Source organism: Natrix helvetica (assembly GCF_964273705.1).
Source record: "Natrix helvetica genome assembly, chromosome: 5".
NCBI lineage: Eukaryota > Metazoa > Chordata > Lepidosauria > Squamata > Natricidae > Natrix > Natrix helvetica.
The window spans coordinates 101,969,940-101,985,815 of NC_138551.1; the positions used below are offsets into that span (position 1 = coordinate 101,969,940).

Sequence of the window (15,876 nt, forward strand, 5' to 3'; positions counted from 1 at the left end):
GGGATATATTTTAAGACGTGCACTTGCTTCCCACTGTCAGATGTCAAAAAGTAACTGGCACACAACACAGCAAGGTCCTGCAGTGCTAGGATATGAACAAACTGTGCAACAATAACGTGATAGCAAACTTACTTGCTTCTGAGGTCAACCGTCACCCTTTGCAAATGGACACCATCAGATCCAACGTACTCTCTGTGAAAGAACTGGAATGTCGTATAGACAACTGTAGATTGGAGTCAAATGCGCTAGATGAAGTGTGGCCCAAAATTTGTATAGGTAACATGTAAGTATTATCTTGAAGGAAAGTATTGATTAACTGGGCTAAATAGTATTTACAGAGGAAACTGTTTTGGCAATGCAAAAAATATTAAGTGAGGAAAACTTGAAGAAAACCTGTTGTTGAAGGATAAATACACACCATTGTTTAGCTCTCTTTCAGATGGTTGGGAAGTTGGAATTAGCTTTCAATAAAAATAAAATTAAATTTAAAAATCTGTCTGTTTAGATTACTAGTACTAATAGACACATGGCTAAGACACTGAGCTTGTTGATCAGAAAGATTGGCAGTTTGGCTGTTCAAATCCCTAGTTCCATATAATGGAGCGAGCTCCTGTTACTTGTCCCAGCTTCTGCCAACTTAGCAGTTCAAAAGCACGTAAAAATGCAAGTAGAAAAATAGGGACCACCTTTTATGGGAAGGTAATAGCGTTCCCTGAGCCTTTGGCATTTTGTCATGCCGGCCACATGACCACAGAGACTTCTTTGGACAGTGCTGGCTCTTCGGCTTTGAAACGGAGATGAGCACCGCCCCCCAGAGTAGGGAATGACCAGCTCATATGTTCGAGGGGAACCTTTCTTTTACTAATAGATAGACAAGAAATCAGCAGAGACAATAATGTTCCATCAGCTGCAACTGTCTCTAAAATGTGTCATAGGACTCTATTGAATTTATACCTTCTGTTGCATGTTCTGTATGTTATACTTGTCTGAGATGTGTTCTCAAATTGAATTTCTGCTTTGGAATCATGTTTCTTTTTATCTGACCTTGTATGGTTGCACCTCTTCCGTCTGTTCCTCAAGGTTATTTCTCCTTCCCATTACAGGACTCAATAACTGAGTCCATCTGGAAGTGTGGAAGATTGCAACCAGAAATGTGAGAAGATTAAATTGTAAAAAATATTAAGAATGACAAAAGAAAAATATGTATCTTGTTTCCTTGGGAAACTCAAAAAAGGGAATAGATCTCCACGAAGGGTTCACAAATGTAGGAATGAGAAGCTGTACTCTTAATTACCAAACGACTGTCAGAAAATATGAACGGAGCCATCACTAATATTGTGGATACATACTAAAATAGGGATTTAATGGCTGGTGACACTTGTATTTCACTTCGGGTAACACTGATAATAGAAGGAATGGTGATGGTGGTGAGCACAGCACAAAACATTGTGGGCTGTTCCCTGATACCAGTAGATGAGATTGCTAGGGCTCACTGCCTTAGAAGAGTGAGGAAAATCCTCAGGGACCACTCACACCCTGGACAGCCCTTCTTTACCCTCCTACCATTGGGAAGGAGATATAGAAGCACAGCCAGCTGCAGAAATAGGCTGAAGAACAGTTTCTATCCGTGGGCTGTTAGACTCCTGAATGCGAAATAACATTATAACTACATAGTACGATGGATTTGCAGGACCGGCACAACGTGTAACATGTTCACACTGGTGCAATAGGACTGGGTGTTTGTTAATATAATTTATTGTGTTAAGAATGTTTTGTCTTCACTGTGAGTTGTCTTGTGTTGCGGGTGTGTGCACTGAGGGAGCTCAATCAATCTCATTGTACATATGTTGCACACTGACAAAATAACAACAACAGCAACAATAATAATAAAATAATAAGAATAACAAGAAAGTATGGTTCATTGAGATTGCAATATCTGGTGATGCACGAATTGAAGATAAACAGCAAGAAAAAAAATCACAAAGTACCGGGACTTGCAAATTGAGGTTGAGCGGCTGTGGAAAAAGAAATCATGTGTTGTCCCAATTGTAATTGGAGCCCTTGGAGCAATATCTAAAGGGCTACCTCCCTATTTGAAAATTCTCAATTTGCCTGACTTGAACATTCTGACTCTACAAAAAACCGCCCTACTTGGAACAACTTCTATCCTCCGACGTTACCTTAACAGTTCCTAGGTCCTTCGTTAGGACTCGAGCTGTTGAGCTACCAACCAGCCCCAAAGGCTGTGAATCTCACCAAAGATTAACATAATAATAATAATGATGGTGGTGGTGGTCGTGGTGGTGATGATGATGATAATGTTTTGGGTGAAAAAAAATATTCTGAATGAATGCAATCCAGGGAAAACATTATTCTGCTGTGGGACATGAAAGAATGGATGGGAATGAGATGAGAGAAAACAGAAAAAAGTGATTGGTTTATTTAGAGCAGGGGTAGTCAACCTTTTTATACCTACCGCCCACTTTTGTATCTCTGTTAGTAGTAACATTTTCTAACCGCCCACCGGTTCCACAGTAATGGTGATTTATAAAGTAGGGAAGTAATTTTACTTTATAAAATTTATAAAGCAGAGTTACAGCAAACCCCTACCGCCCACCATGAAAGCTGGAACGCCCACTAATGGGCGGTAGGGACCAGGTTGACTACCACTGATTTAGAGGTCCAAAATCAAATAGACTAATGATGATTTGTTTAGAAAATGTCTGTTTTGAAGATGTGAGTCTATATGCATACACATATATTGATTTTATTCTGTGGTGAAATGGAAAATTTTTGTCACCAGTTCTCTGGGAATGGATTGGTGGCTGTGGCTTGGTGAGGGGGGCTCATGTGACTGGATGGGCATGGCCAACTTTTTTAAACTTTTAAGGCATTTTTTACTACCTATTCACCTGAACCGATAGTAAAAAATGCTTTAAGAAGTGGGGGGGGGGGGAAGTTCAGTTGTGCCGTGCAATCGTGGGAACCTTTTTTTTTCACTTTTTAAAGCACTTCACTTTTTTATTATCAGTTCGGGCAAATAGGTAGTAAAAAAATTCTTTAAAAAGTGGATTAAAAAGTTCCTACAATCACAGGGCACAGCTAATTGTCATAGAACCTCTTTTTTTCACTTTTTAAAGCATTTTTTTCCTGCCGGTTCGGGTGAATAGGGGGGAATGCTTCCGACAATCCCACGACTCACAGCTGAGCCGCGCGATCCTCAGAAGCTTTTTTTACTACCAGTTCGCACAACCAACGACAATCATTCCTACTGGTTTATGCGAACTGGTGTGAACTGGTAGCATTTCACCCCTGTTTTTATTGCTGACTGGGCAACCAGTGACCTATTGGGTCATGGTCTCAGATATTTCATTACCATATATTCCACAATGCTTTCCACAATGACAGAGCTTGCAACGTACTATCTTCACTGGAAAAGCTGGGATACATTCAGAGATGTCTCTGCCATGAAAGTAGCCCAGGTTGAACCATACAGCAATATGAAAGCAAGATTTTGGCCCCTGTTGATGTGTGACCATTGGATATCCCAAGAAAAATTATAAATAGAAAAGCAACCTGAATAATGACTTGGCACATTTCGCACCCTAATCCTCTCTCACGTTGTCTTCCCAATTTGCACACTTGTGTCTGTGCAGGGTCACAGCACACAACAAGGAGGAGCTGAGTCAATATGGCATCACCCATATAATGAATGCAGCACATGGTGCTTGGGGGAGCAAAGGAAACCAGACCTTTTATGGATCAGAAATCTCTTACTATGGCATAGCAGCAGAAGACTCCGTCAATTTTGACCTAAGTGTCTTTTTTTATCCGGCCTCAAAATACATCCACCAAGCACTCAGAGCCCCAAAAGGTGAGTCTCAGTCTTTACAGCAATGATTCTCAAGGTTGGCAGCTTATATTAATAGTAACAGATTTGGGAGGCACCTTGGAGGTCATCTAGTCCAACCCCCTGCACACGCAGGAGAGCTGTACTAGGGATTCGAACCGCCTAACTGCTGACCTTTCTGATCAACAAGCTCATTGTTTTAGTCACCTAGTCAGGTGTGGTGTAATGTATGGACTTGGACTCCCAGAATTCCCCAGCCAGTCTAGTTTAGCTTAGTTTCTTGGCTTGGTTTACTTTATTGTCGCTGCACCTTGTACAACAAAATTAGATGAAATCTTCAGTGTATAATGACAGTTCAGGTTGTGGTTGTTAAGGACTTATGTGCAGTCATTAATCACAACATCAGGTGGTGGCTGGTTTCCTCGTTGACTTGACTTATTGGAAGCTGGAATTGAAGATCATAAGTGGTGGTGATGTGACTGTGGGAAGCTGTGAACCAAGCAAAGTTGAGAAATGGTGCTTTCCAGAAACAGCCAAGACTGAAGTCATTATTTCATGTAGAAATTGTTAGATACTAGCTTCAGCTATAATGGTTTCCATCAAGGTCCTCTGTTCCCAGGGAACAGAGGTTTAATCTCATTGGTCGAAGGGTCTGACAGCTCCCTATAAAAGGGCTGCTGTCAGACTCAACCTTCGCTGTATTGTACATAGTTGTTCTGTTACAATAAAGAGCTGTTGTTGCCTTCGTGGAGAGGGTGCGGCCTATAAATTGAATTAATAAATAATAAATAAATAAATTTAGCCGGAGTGTGCCTTTCCATTACCCGACCTAACAGAAATCTTAGGCCATACCCAGAATTTGAAGCAATAATAACTGTACCACATTGTCTCTGTAACTCCAGAAACCTATTGTCCACATAAAGTTCCTTCTCAGCACTAAAATTCTTCATTAGCAGACTGAGATTCTGTATCAAAACAAAACAAAAAATGGTTTTAGAGATGGTGTTATTAGCCTTGTCAGATGCAAATGTTGGTATCCAATGAAGTCTAACACAACATAACATAACAAAATAATAGAGGAGACCTTGGAGGTTTTCCAGTTGAACCCCCTGCTCAAGCAGGAGACCTTATACCCGGGATGGTGAACCTTTAAGCCTCCGGAGGGCTTAAACCGACCCTACGAGCAAACCGGAAGTGACTTCCGGTTTGCTCGTAGGATCCTTTTTAGTCCTCTGGAGGCTTCAGGGAAGCCTCCTGAAGTTCCCTGAAGCCTCCGGAGGGCTTAAACCAACCCTATGAGCAAACTGGAAGTGGAGCCTGGGGAGGGCGAAAAAGCATGCAAAAATGGGGGGAGTGTCTCTCATGCGCGCATGCACATTGGGGTGTGTGTGTCGCACATTGCATTATGGGTGCGGCACATCCATGCATGACCCCCCTGTGCTCCTCCCCTTATGGCACGCAAGCCAAAAAAGGTTCGCCATCGCTGCCTTATACCATTTCAGTCAAGTGCTGTCCAGGGTTTTCTTAAAAGCCTCCATTGATGAAGCACCCACAACTTCCGTTCCTGTTATTAATTGTTTTCACTGTCTGGAAATTTCTCCTTATTTCTAGGTTGCTTCTCTCCTTGATTAGTTTCCATCCTTGCTTTTTGTCTTGCCTTTTGGTGCTTTAGAGAATAGGTTGACTTCCTCTCTGGGGAAACCCCTCAAATATTGGAAGAGTGCTATCATGTCTCCCTAGTCCTACTTTTCATTAAAGAAGGCATACCCGGTTCCTGCAACTGTTCAGCCTCCAGTCACCTAATCATTTTTGTTGCTCTTCTTTGCACTTTTTCTAGAGCCTCAACATCTTCTTTTATATTATGGAATCTATCTATCATCTATCTATCTATCTATCTATCTATCTATCTATCTATCTATCTATCTATCTATCATCTATCTATCTATCTATCTATCTATCCATCCATCCACCTACCTACCTACCTACCTACCTACCTACCTATCATCTATCTATCTATCTATCTATCTATCTATCTATCTATCTATCTATCTATCATCTTATCTATCTATCTATCTATCTATCTATCTATCTATCTATCTATCTATCATCTATCTATCAAAGCCAAATACCACCCCCTCATCATGAAATCTCTAAAACCGTAAAGCCTACAAATTTGAAATTTGGCATGTATGTTCCTCTTGGCTTCTAGGTGCTCACTAAGAAAGGATTTTTCGAAATGACCATCAGATCATTAGTATTTCTTTTACAGTAATTAACATGCTCTGATGCTAAGGAGTTCTACTCTCCCTCCCCACCTGTAAAGAACTCTGTTCCAACTGCCAGTTGCCTCACATTCCGTTACCTCAGTTCAAACTGGCAGACGTTCCACTCCTTCACTCAGGAGTAGTCTGGGGCTCCTTACAGTACTAAACATTGATATCTTACCAAAATGTCTGTGCCTTCCTCCTATGGAACTGCTTCTGGACTCAAGGTGGCGGGAGCGATATTCCCTTATGTGTTTCAATCACCGACCACCACTGAGCCAACATTGAACTGGAGTGAAACGGTTTTCTCCTGCATTGCCTGATCGCATAGTTTCATCGTGAAGCACGGGTATCCAGCTAGTATATCTATATTTTATAACAAGGAAAGGCTATTTTAAAGCAAAACCAAAATATCTCTTTTTAATATTGTCTTCTTCTCTCGTCCGTCTCCCCCTGTGCAGGAAAAATCTTGGTTCATTGCATTCTAGGCAAAAGCAGATCCCCAGCCCTGGTTCTAGCTTACTTGATGATTTACCAGAACTTGTCTCTGGCTGACGCTCTTGAAAAGCTTCTGCAGCATCGAGCAGTTTCCCCAAACCGAGGATTTCTAAAACAGCTTCAAGATCTGGACCTGGACCTGCGTTGCAAGAAAACCCTGTGTCGACTTTTATGATGTGAAGAAAAGGAAGAAATGAGGACTTTGGATCAGATTTTTTTTTTAAAGATCCTTACAATCTTATCACCATTTCATTTTTTTTCCCTGAGCAGAATTTACAAAGCTTCTATTTCAAGAAATTGAAGAGCCCAAGAAGACTGTGCATTGGACATTAACACGATTGAGCGGGTCCAGAGGTATTCCACGAGAAGAGTACTCCACTTCTCTACTCACAGCAGAATTCCCTATGCCACCAGGCTTGAAATTCTGGCTTGGACAATCTGGAACTGCGACGCCTGTAGTCAGACTTAAGCATAGTACACAAAATTGTCTGCTACAACGTCTTACCTGTCAATGACTTCTTCCGCTTTAACCTCAATAATACACGGGCAAACAATCGATACAAACTCAAGGTAAAGTGCTCCAAACTCGACTGCAGAAAATACGACCTCAGCAACAGAGTGGTCAATGCCTGGAATGCTTTATCTGACTCTGTTGTTACAACCTCAAATCCTCACAGCTTCAATCTCAAGCTATCTATTGTGGACTTCACCCCATTTCTAAGAGGTCCGTAGAGGAGGCATGCATAAGCGCACCAGCATGCCTACCATCCCTGTCTTACTGTCCCCATTTATTTGAACTTACTTCCTTTGTTTATGTTTATGTTTTTACTTATACCTGCAATCTTGTACATGTTTGACAAACAAATAAAAATAAAATAAATAAAAATAAAGACTCTGGACAATGCTTTTCTCTGACCCACCTTTCTATCTGCACAGCTCCTCAGGTACCTCTGAAGAGCATCTTTAGAGAAAAATACTGTGGGGGTAAGACACCCTTCACAACCCTTGGGGGGGGGGGGTGTTCTGTTAAGATACAGCCTGTTGTGCCATACTGCTGTACTGGCTTCTACTATACTGCACAGTGGAGTTGCCATGGTAATGGCTTCACAATCCTCCACAAGGGGGCTCCCTCTGGTAAGGGGGAAAATCCAACATTAGAAATTATGTTTGGTCCGGACATTTCCCCCCTATAAATAAATACCTGGGCAACACCTGGTTATCAACTAATATGATTATAAATAAGCTAATATAACTATAATTATTGCTATAATTACTATTATTACTATTACTATTATTATTATTATTACTACTAGTAGTATATATGTTGTTTTTCTGTAAAATGAAATGCCTGGACAATATGCTGTTTTCAAAATATTTATATAAATATATATAAATAAAATAAATAAAAAATATATAATTTTTTTGAAAAAGATTGGTCATTTCTATGGAATGAGACCTCCAAAGTCTCTTCCCGGCCCTCAGATTCTATGATTCTGTATTACTTACTAATAAAAAGTAGGTATCTCTTGAAATGTAGATTCCAAGATCCCTTTGTAATCTAGAGCGCCTGACATTGGGAATTAAGTCTTCCTGGATTTTCTTTTTAGGGAAGCTGCATATAAAGCTAGCAAGATTAATAAGAAAGAGAAACATTTGATCCCACTTGTGGAATCTTCAGATGTGGAGTACTTCATTTATACTCTTCAACCATTTTTTAAAAAATCCTCCCAGAGAGAGCAAGAAAAAGAGAATGAAAACAATTTGTTTGTGCTATTCGCCACTTAAGTCTTCTTTCTTTGGAGCATACGCAATAGATTCTTGTCTGGAACAGTTTGTTTTCCACTTTTCCTTCCTGGAGAGATCCCTGTTGTCAATCAGAAGAGATCTGATCTCTGACTGGCCCTGCCCCCATCTATTCTCTGCCTCCCAAGTCCCAGTTGATCAGGAGGAAATGGAGATTTTGCAATATCCTTCCCCTGGAATGGGGAGGGAATGGAGATTTTGAAATATCCTTCCCCTGGAATGGGGAGGGAATGGAGATTTTGCAGTATCCTTCCCCTGCCACGCCCACAAGCCACACCCACCAAGCCACACAACACCCACCAAGCCATGCCCACAGAATCGGTAGTAAAACATTTGGAATTCCACCACTGGTATGTCTGTTTCCTGCCTAAAAATCATGTTGCTCCTTTTCTCATCCAGGGAAATATAATATTCTGCCTTTTTAATATTTCCTAGAATATTTCATTCTTCTTGGAGAGGGGTGGGTGTGAACTTTCTGCAGCAGCTTGACTGATCCAGCGAGCTGCAACTCATGCCTTCTGATTACAATTGCTAGTTGGAGAAGGTGTGACCAGATTCTTGATTCTTAGCCCAAAAAATGTGATTTGTGCATGCTTCAACCTGTCAAACTGTAGGCATCTCCTTTTGGGGGAAAGGTATTCAGGTGAGCAGGTGTTGGAAGAAATTTCATCCTGAGTTCAGTTCCAAGTGGGGAAAAAGACACTGGATTCATGGAAGTTGCTTGGAAAGAAAATTTATTGATGATGGGCAGAACCACATGGTTTGAGGTCCTGAGGGGAAAAGGGAAGAGATGCTGAGAGTACCTGGGTTTTATGCCCTCTCTGGGCTTTTGAATTTGAATTTATATTCTGATTGTTTGTCAGACTCCCATGGGGCCATGCAGGGGTAACTTTGTAGGTTGTCTTTTGAGCCCCAAGCTTGGTTGAGCCCTGTTGGGTGATGATGTAACAAAGGGGCTTTGGGATTCCTATTATGACTGTGCCTGAAGGAGGTAGATCTTTGTTATGTAGAATAGACTGGCTCAGGCCTTAATGGCCCATTGACAAAGGGGGGGTGGGTGAGTTTCTGCCTCCCTTTTAGAGGAAATATTCTGCATTTTTAATATTTCCTAAAATATCTCATTTTCCTAGGAGCGGGGGGGGGTCACTTCCAACAGGTGCCTTCTTACCGGAGCGATAAAGAATGGGGAAAGATGGGGGGGAATTGGAGAAATTTAAGAGAATTAAAAAGGTGAAGAAAGAATGGAAAAAAAAATTAGAGATTACAAGAACAAGAAAAAATTAGGCGAATGAGTGCAGAGAAGAGAATATAAGAGAAATGAAGTTCCTGAGAGACTAAGAGAAAATGGTTGAAAGGAGAAAAGAAGGAAAAGGATTTACTAGTAGAATAGAATGAAATTTGGTAAATATAGCCAATGGTATACAGCTAATATAATGTGAGGGAAATAGATTAATACTATTAATTTTGCATAATTAACTAAATGAAACCATTTCTTATATAAAATTGAATTTGAGGATGTATGTTATTGAGGGTAAAAAAGAATAAGATGAAAATGAGATGTTAAAACTGATTAATTTGGAGAGGCAATAAGGATATTGTTTAAATGTTCAGAAGAAATTAAAATCAAGCTGGAGAATATGGAAAGAAAATAAGATGACTGAAATGTGAAATGAAAATATGATGTAAAATCAATTATGCATAACAGAAGATGTAAAAGGGGAAAACTCGGACAACACCTTGTTTATAAAAGAAGTTGAAACATGTAATAAAAAAACTTTGTTTCAAAAAAAATATTTCTTAAAGTATTTCATTTTTCTAGGAGAGGAACTTCCTACAAAGGAATGATCCCAACAACAGCATTTTTTTACTCCCCTCCCCTTAAGAGACAGTATTCTTGGGCTTTGCCAGCACCAAGATCTGCAATCATCTGGATTCCTATCCCAATGGGGCTTTATTTTCAAAAGGCAACTGGACTTTCTTGGATTGTTCCCCTCCCCCCCCCCCCCCCCGAAGACATTTCGCTTCTCATCCAAGAAGCTTTTTCAATTCTGAACAGTTGAGAACTGAAGAAGCTCCTTAGATGAGAAGCAAAACGTTTTCAAGGAAAGAAAGTCCAGTTGCCTTTTGAAAAAAGCACCTTTGGGACAATCATGACTTGGATGACCGAGAATCTCCATAGACCTGTGGATTCGTAATATTGATACTGATAATACAACCATTGGGTCATTTGTACCAGCAATTAGTGATCTCACAGCCCAAAATGGGCAGAGGCCCACCACCACCCCAAGCGTGCATACGAACACACACACACACACACACACACACACACACACACACACACACACACAAAGTCTTATTGTAAACTAGCTGATTGCCCAGGTATTTATTTATAGGGAGAAAATGTGTGGACCAAACCTAATTTCTAACGTTGGATTTTCCCCTTTACCAGAGGGAGCCTCCTTGTGGAGGACTGTGAAGCCATTACCATGGCAACTCCACTGCACTGTACAGTAGAAGCCATTTTACGGCAGTACACTAGAAGCTATTTTAAGGCACAACAGGCTGTATCTTAACAGAACACACACCCCAATGGGTGTTGGGGTGTCTTCTTACCACCATAATATTTTTCTTCAGAGAGTAAGTCATATGTGTACCAAGTTTGATTGAAATTGCACATGCACGCGCGCGCGTGCGCTCACACACACACACACACACACACGATGAAGGGACCATTGTTCCAGAAGGGTGGCAGCACCAGGAAGGAAGAGCTGATCCATGTGTTTTAGGCTGCCTAAGCCTCTTGTTATAGGTAGTCCTCACTGAGTGACTGCTTGTTGAGGGATGGTTCAAAGTTACGATGGTGCTTAAAAAACCAGAAGGAGAAAGAGAAGGAGGAGGAGAAAGAGAGGAGGAGGAGAAAGAAAGGAGAAGGAGGAGAGGAAAAAGGAGGTGGAGGAGGCGACCCAGTAAGTATATTGTTTTGCCATTAAAAAAAATCCCCATACACTGTTTCTGAGGGATCGGGTTTCCTATAGGATCCAACAGAATCCGCTGCAATGACCCAGCCATCCAGTTGCTTTTTTCCCTACTAAGCACCAACTAAAACACTGAGTGTCCTTTACTGGCTGCCCCTCTTCCACAGCAGACTGTTTTGGCAGGAATGCACAAATTCCACATGTCAGCCTGCATTTAATTCATGGGAGCAGAAATCATGAAAAACAGACAACCCTGAGACTAATTTAAGTAGGACAAGGGCAAAGGATGGGGGACAAAAGTCTCTGATAACCCAAGATATCCAATGTCTGCTGACAGAATTTGCTGGAAATTATCTTCCCGCTAAAGAAGTAATGTGTTAAGTTCCAGCTAGATCAGTGGATGTCACAGTGGCTGAAAAATAGCTCAGCTCACCAGTGCTCACACCAAGGGTGGTCTTTGAGTGCTGTGTGCATGCACAAAGCATGCATTAGCCTCGCGCACGAAGCGCTCTCTCATAGAACCAGTAGGAAGAGATATGGAATCCCACCACTGGATGAGGCCTTCCTAAATTTGCCTTTGGTCTTGGAGCAAGGTCATAGCATGAGGCTTGTGGTCACTCCTCAGGTGCCCCACATTGTCCTAAAAGTCTTTAGCTCAGAGAGGTGGGATAAGAACCTGTCAGAGTTAATAAGTAAGTTATAAAATATAATGTACATCAGGGGTGTCAAACTGAAGACCCAGGGGACGGATCAGACCCTTAAGGTGCTTAGATCTGGCCTGAGGGGCTGCCATGGAAACAGTGAAGGTCTGGCCCGCAGTGCCTCTGCCAGCAGAAATGGAGCTTGGGAAGGCTGCGCATGGCCTTCCCGAGCTCCATTTTCAGCTGTGATGGCCTCCTGCAACCCTCTGCCACAGAGGGGGGTTGCCAATTTTTTTACTACTGGTTTGGGCATGCTCCCGTGCAGGTGCGATGCTTCTCTGCATGTGCAGAAGCATCCAGGCTGGTGAGTGGAAGCTCCCGCTGCCGCTACTACTGGCTCGGCCAATCCGGCCCGAACTGACAGCAACCCACCTCTGCTCTGCCAGCGAAAACAGAACTCGGGAGGGCTACAAGCAGTCCCCCTGCATGAGTGACATCAAGCTGGCCACGTCCACCCTGGCCATTTCCCGCTCCCCCCCCCCCAAGGCCAAACACAACCCTGAAGCGGCCCTCAATGAAATCAAATTTGACATCCTTGGTGTACACTAATTTAAAAATTAGCAGGAATGGAAATGGGAAACTCAAGTCCATCTCTTCTTCCATAGATTAACCATGGTCTGATTTTGCTCAATCTCTCTTTTTCCACACCATTCCAGAGTTGGGAGGTGGTGATAGAAGTTTAAAGAGAAGGAGACCCTCTTCTATGAACTTTAACAAAAGCTTCCCCATTATTTGAACACTTATTTTAATGGGTAAAACATTGCAGCTGTCCATCAGAAAGCACCTTAGCTGATCTGTTATAAGAACAGTAAACCATGCATTGATTAATGCATTGATTTTCCTGCCAGTCTGCTTAAATTGGGGGCAATTTTCTCCTTGATTAAAACTAATTGCATCAAAATTGCGCATAAAATAAAATAGTAAACGAACCTTCAAGCCATTTTGAAGATTAGCTACTACTAAGTTTTTCCCTTGCCTGTTATAGGTGTGGGCTACATGGTTTCTGTACTTTTTGTGCTGCCATGTTCTCCGCCTGCCACACCCATGTGGCACCAGCTCTGCAATGACTTCAGAAGCAAACATATTTTCCATGCGGTTCAAAGTCTGACTCACTTGAAACACAGAAAATTTGGGTGGGGATGACTCAGTAGGCAGCATTTGACACAGAGCGCAACAACGGGAAACAAAGGTCCTGGAAAACAGTGGGTCAAAAGCCACAGAGATGGGAGTAACTTAGATAATATTTGCCGTGGTGCCTTCGCATTCTGGCAGGGTATTAGGGCTTGAGCAAGCAGCAGGAAATATGAAAATAGTCTCCAAGGAGAAATAAAATGTGCCAATTCCAAGAGCACCCACAGAGAGTGTTTGGAGGTGGTATTTGGCTTGACAAACTGGGAATGCAAGAAATAAACTTACCCTTCGTTCTATTCAGTCTATGTTAGGGGTGTCAAACTCAAAGTCCAGGGGCTAGATCCGGCCCGCGGGATGCTTAAATCTGGCCCGTGGGGCCACCCTGGAAACAGCAAAGGACTGACTGCTGTTTTCTCTGGCAGAGGGCTGCAGGAGGCCACCACAGCTGAAAACGGAGCTCCAGAGCCTGTTTCTCTGGCAGAGCACTCAAGCCACCACAGGCGCCCTCAACATGAGTGATGTCAACCTGGCCATGCCCTCCCGCCCACACCCCTCACCCCAAGGTCAAACACAACTCTGATGTGGCCCTCAATGAAATTGAGTTTGACACCCCTGGTCTATGTGTTCGGATAGCTTGGTAATCAATCAATGGATAATTGTCGTAATAATATTATCCAGAGGCTGCAAAAATCCAGATCATCATGAGATGCTAATCTTTTGCCACAATCTAGTAATTATCTGGGTTTTCCTAAATCAGATCCGGTCACATTTCAAATATGTTTCAGTTAAACTTGTAAATGGGAACCAAAGCAAACACGTTAAAAGCTTTCCTGTCACAGGTTAAGCATCTTATCTGGCAATTCTCTCCAGGGGTGATATTCACTTACCTTCCCTACCGGTTCGCAAATGTGAGCGCATGCACACACTAGCTTTGCTTGCACATGCCATGTCTGCGCATATGTACAGCCTTCTGTGCATGCGCTGTGGTTAAAAAAAGGGCCTAAATGGGATGCCCATAGAGCCGGGACAGGTGAGCATGGCCCCCACGATTTCCACTACTGGTTTGGGCGAACTGGTCCGAATCGGCAGAATACCACCTCTGATTCTCCTGTTCCATAACATGTACTGTATGTTATGGTCACCCTATCCTATTTACATATGGCAACCAGAGGCATTACAACCAGAGACTTAACTAAGGTCAGGATTATAGAACAGAACATAGAACATCATTAGAATTGGAAGGGACCTTGGAGGTCTTCTAGTCCAACCCATTACTTAGGCAGGAGACCCTACACGATTACAGACAAATGGCTGTCTAAGTCTCTTCCTAAAAGCCTCCATTGATGAAGCACCCACAACTTCTGAAGGCAAGCCATTCCACCAGTTAATTGTTCTCACTGTTAGGAAATTTCTCCTTACTTCTAGGTTGCTTTCCTCCTTGGTTATTTTCCATCCACTTCTTCTTGTCTTGCATTCTGGTGCTTTGGAAAATAAGTCAACTATTTCCCAACTAATTTGGAAAATAACTTGGAGCAGAGGCAAGTATTATGTCTTCAGATTTTGTGTGTTGTTCCAGAGCATCACCTAGTGTTCAAATTGGGCAGCCTACAATGCTTGTATCAAGTTTCAAAGTGTGCTTTTGCAGTTGCAACCATTGTTGCTTCTCAGCTTGCCAACGAACCGGGGGTGGGGTGTGGGGTGTGGGTGGGAGGGAAGGGGGCAATTGAATGTAGGCTTCAGACATCAAGAAGACAGCTGTGAGAGCCAAGGATACTCCAACAGGTGTTTCCCAAAGCCAAAGCCTTTTTCTCATAACAATGCAATGAGACTCAATTGGGCAATGTGACCTGTTCTAATGGGGGGAGGGAGAATCCATACTTTTATTATGTGGGTTTGCGTGGGAATTAGCTAGATGTGGTTTTACCCTCACCTGTGCTGAAATGATGTACTCAATAAAATTTTGCATTAAGAGATTGGATTGTCTCAGCTGTGACTATAAGACCTTCAAGATCCCCTCCAACTCTGAATTACTCTGTTATGCTATGTTCTAATGGGTTGCTCTGTCTATTAGAGTTAGGATGTTCCTGGGTCCCTCAGCTTTTTGTTGCTCTCCTAAAAAACTGACAGCTAACCAGAAGTCTTCTTGGCTCCTAGGTGAAACCAACTATTTCTGGTCTACTGGAAGAGCCACTCCATATAGGTTCTGTAAAGGGTCAGAGAGGTAACCAAATCTGGATAGACTGAAGGAGCATCCACAAAGTAGAAAATGTAATTTTTCCAGGGTTTTTTTGACACCTGGTTCAGATTATCCTGTCATCAGTGCACTTTCACTACCTCATGCCTTGAAGAGGCCGCTATCTACCATTTAAGATTCTGGAATGTAGGGAAATATAATAAGGGAATACTGCAATGGAGTATTATCTGAGATCTTAGCAGCTCCATTTGCAATAAAACTTGAAGAGGGATTTTATTGACCTAAAGGGGGGACTGTTGGTATGTACCTGATGGCAGCATAATGTAGACGTCAATCAAGATTTTTTGATATATTCGGAAAATGCCGTTCCTCATTCAGAAACCTAATGTCCGCCCTCATCAATTCACGCCTCCCGAGTCCCAGCTGATCAGATGGGCCGTCTTCTGTTGCCCTGCACAGG

At 42.3% G+C, this 15,876-nt stretch overlaps 1 pseudogene across 1 annotated transcript; it reads left to right on the forward strand.

The window, feature by feature from the left end:
- Nucleotides 1–37: 37 nt before the first annotated feature.
- On the forward strand, nucleotides 38–7,477 carry LOC309393923 (dual specificity protein phosphatase 13A-like; annotated as a pseudogene). Its single transcript, XR_014176867.1, has 3 exons — nucleotides 38–283; nucleotides 3,657–3,874; nucleotides 6,576–7,477. The product of XR_014176867.1 is annotated as a dual specificity protein phosphatase 13A-like (transcript).
- Nucleotides 7,478–15,876: the final 8,399 nt, after the last annotated feature.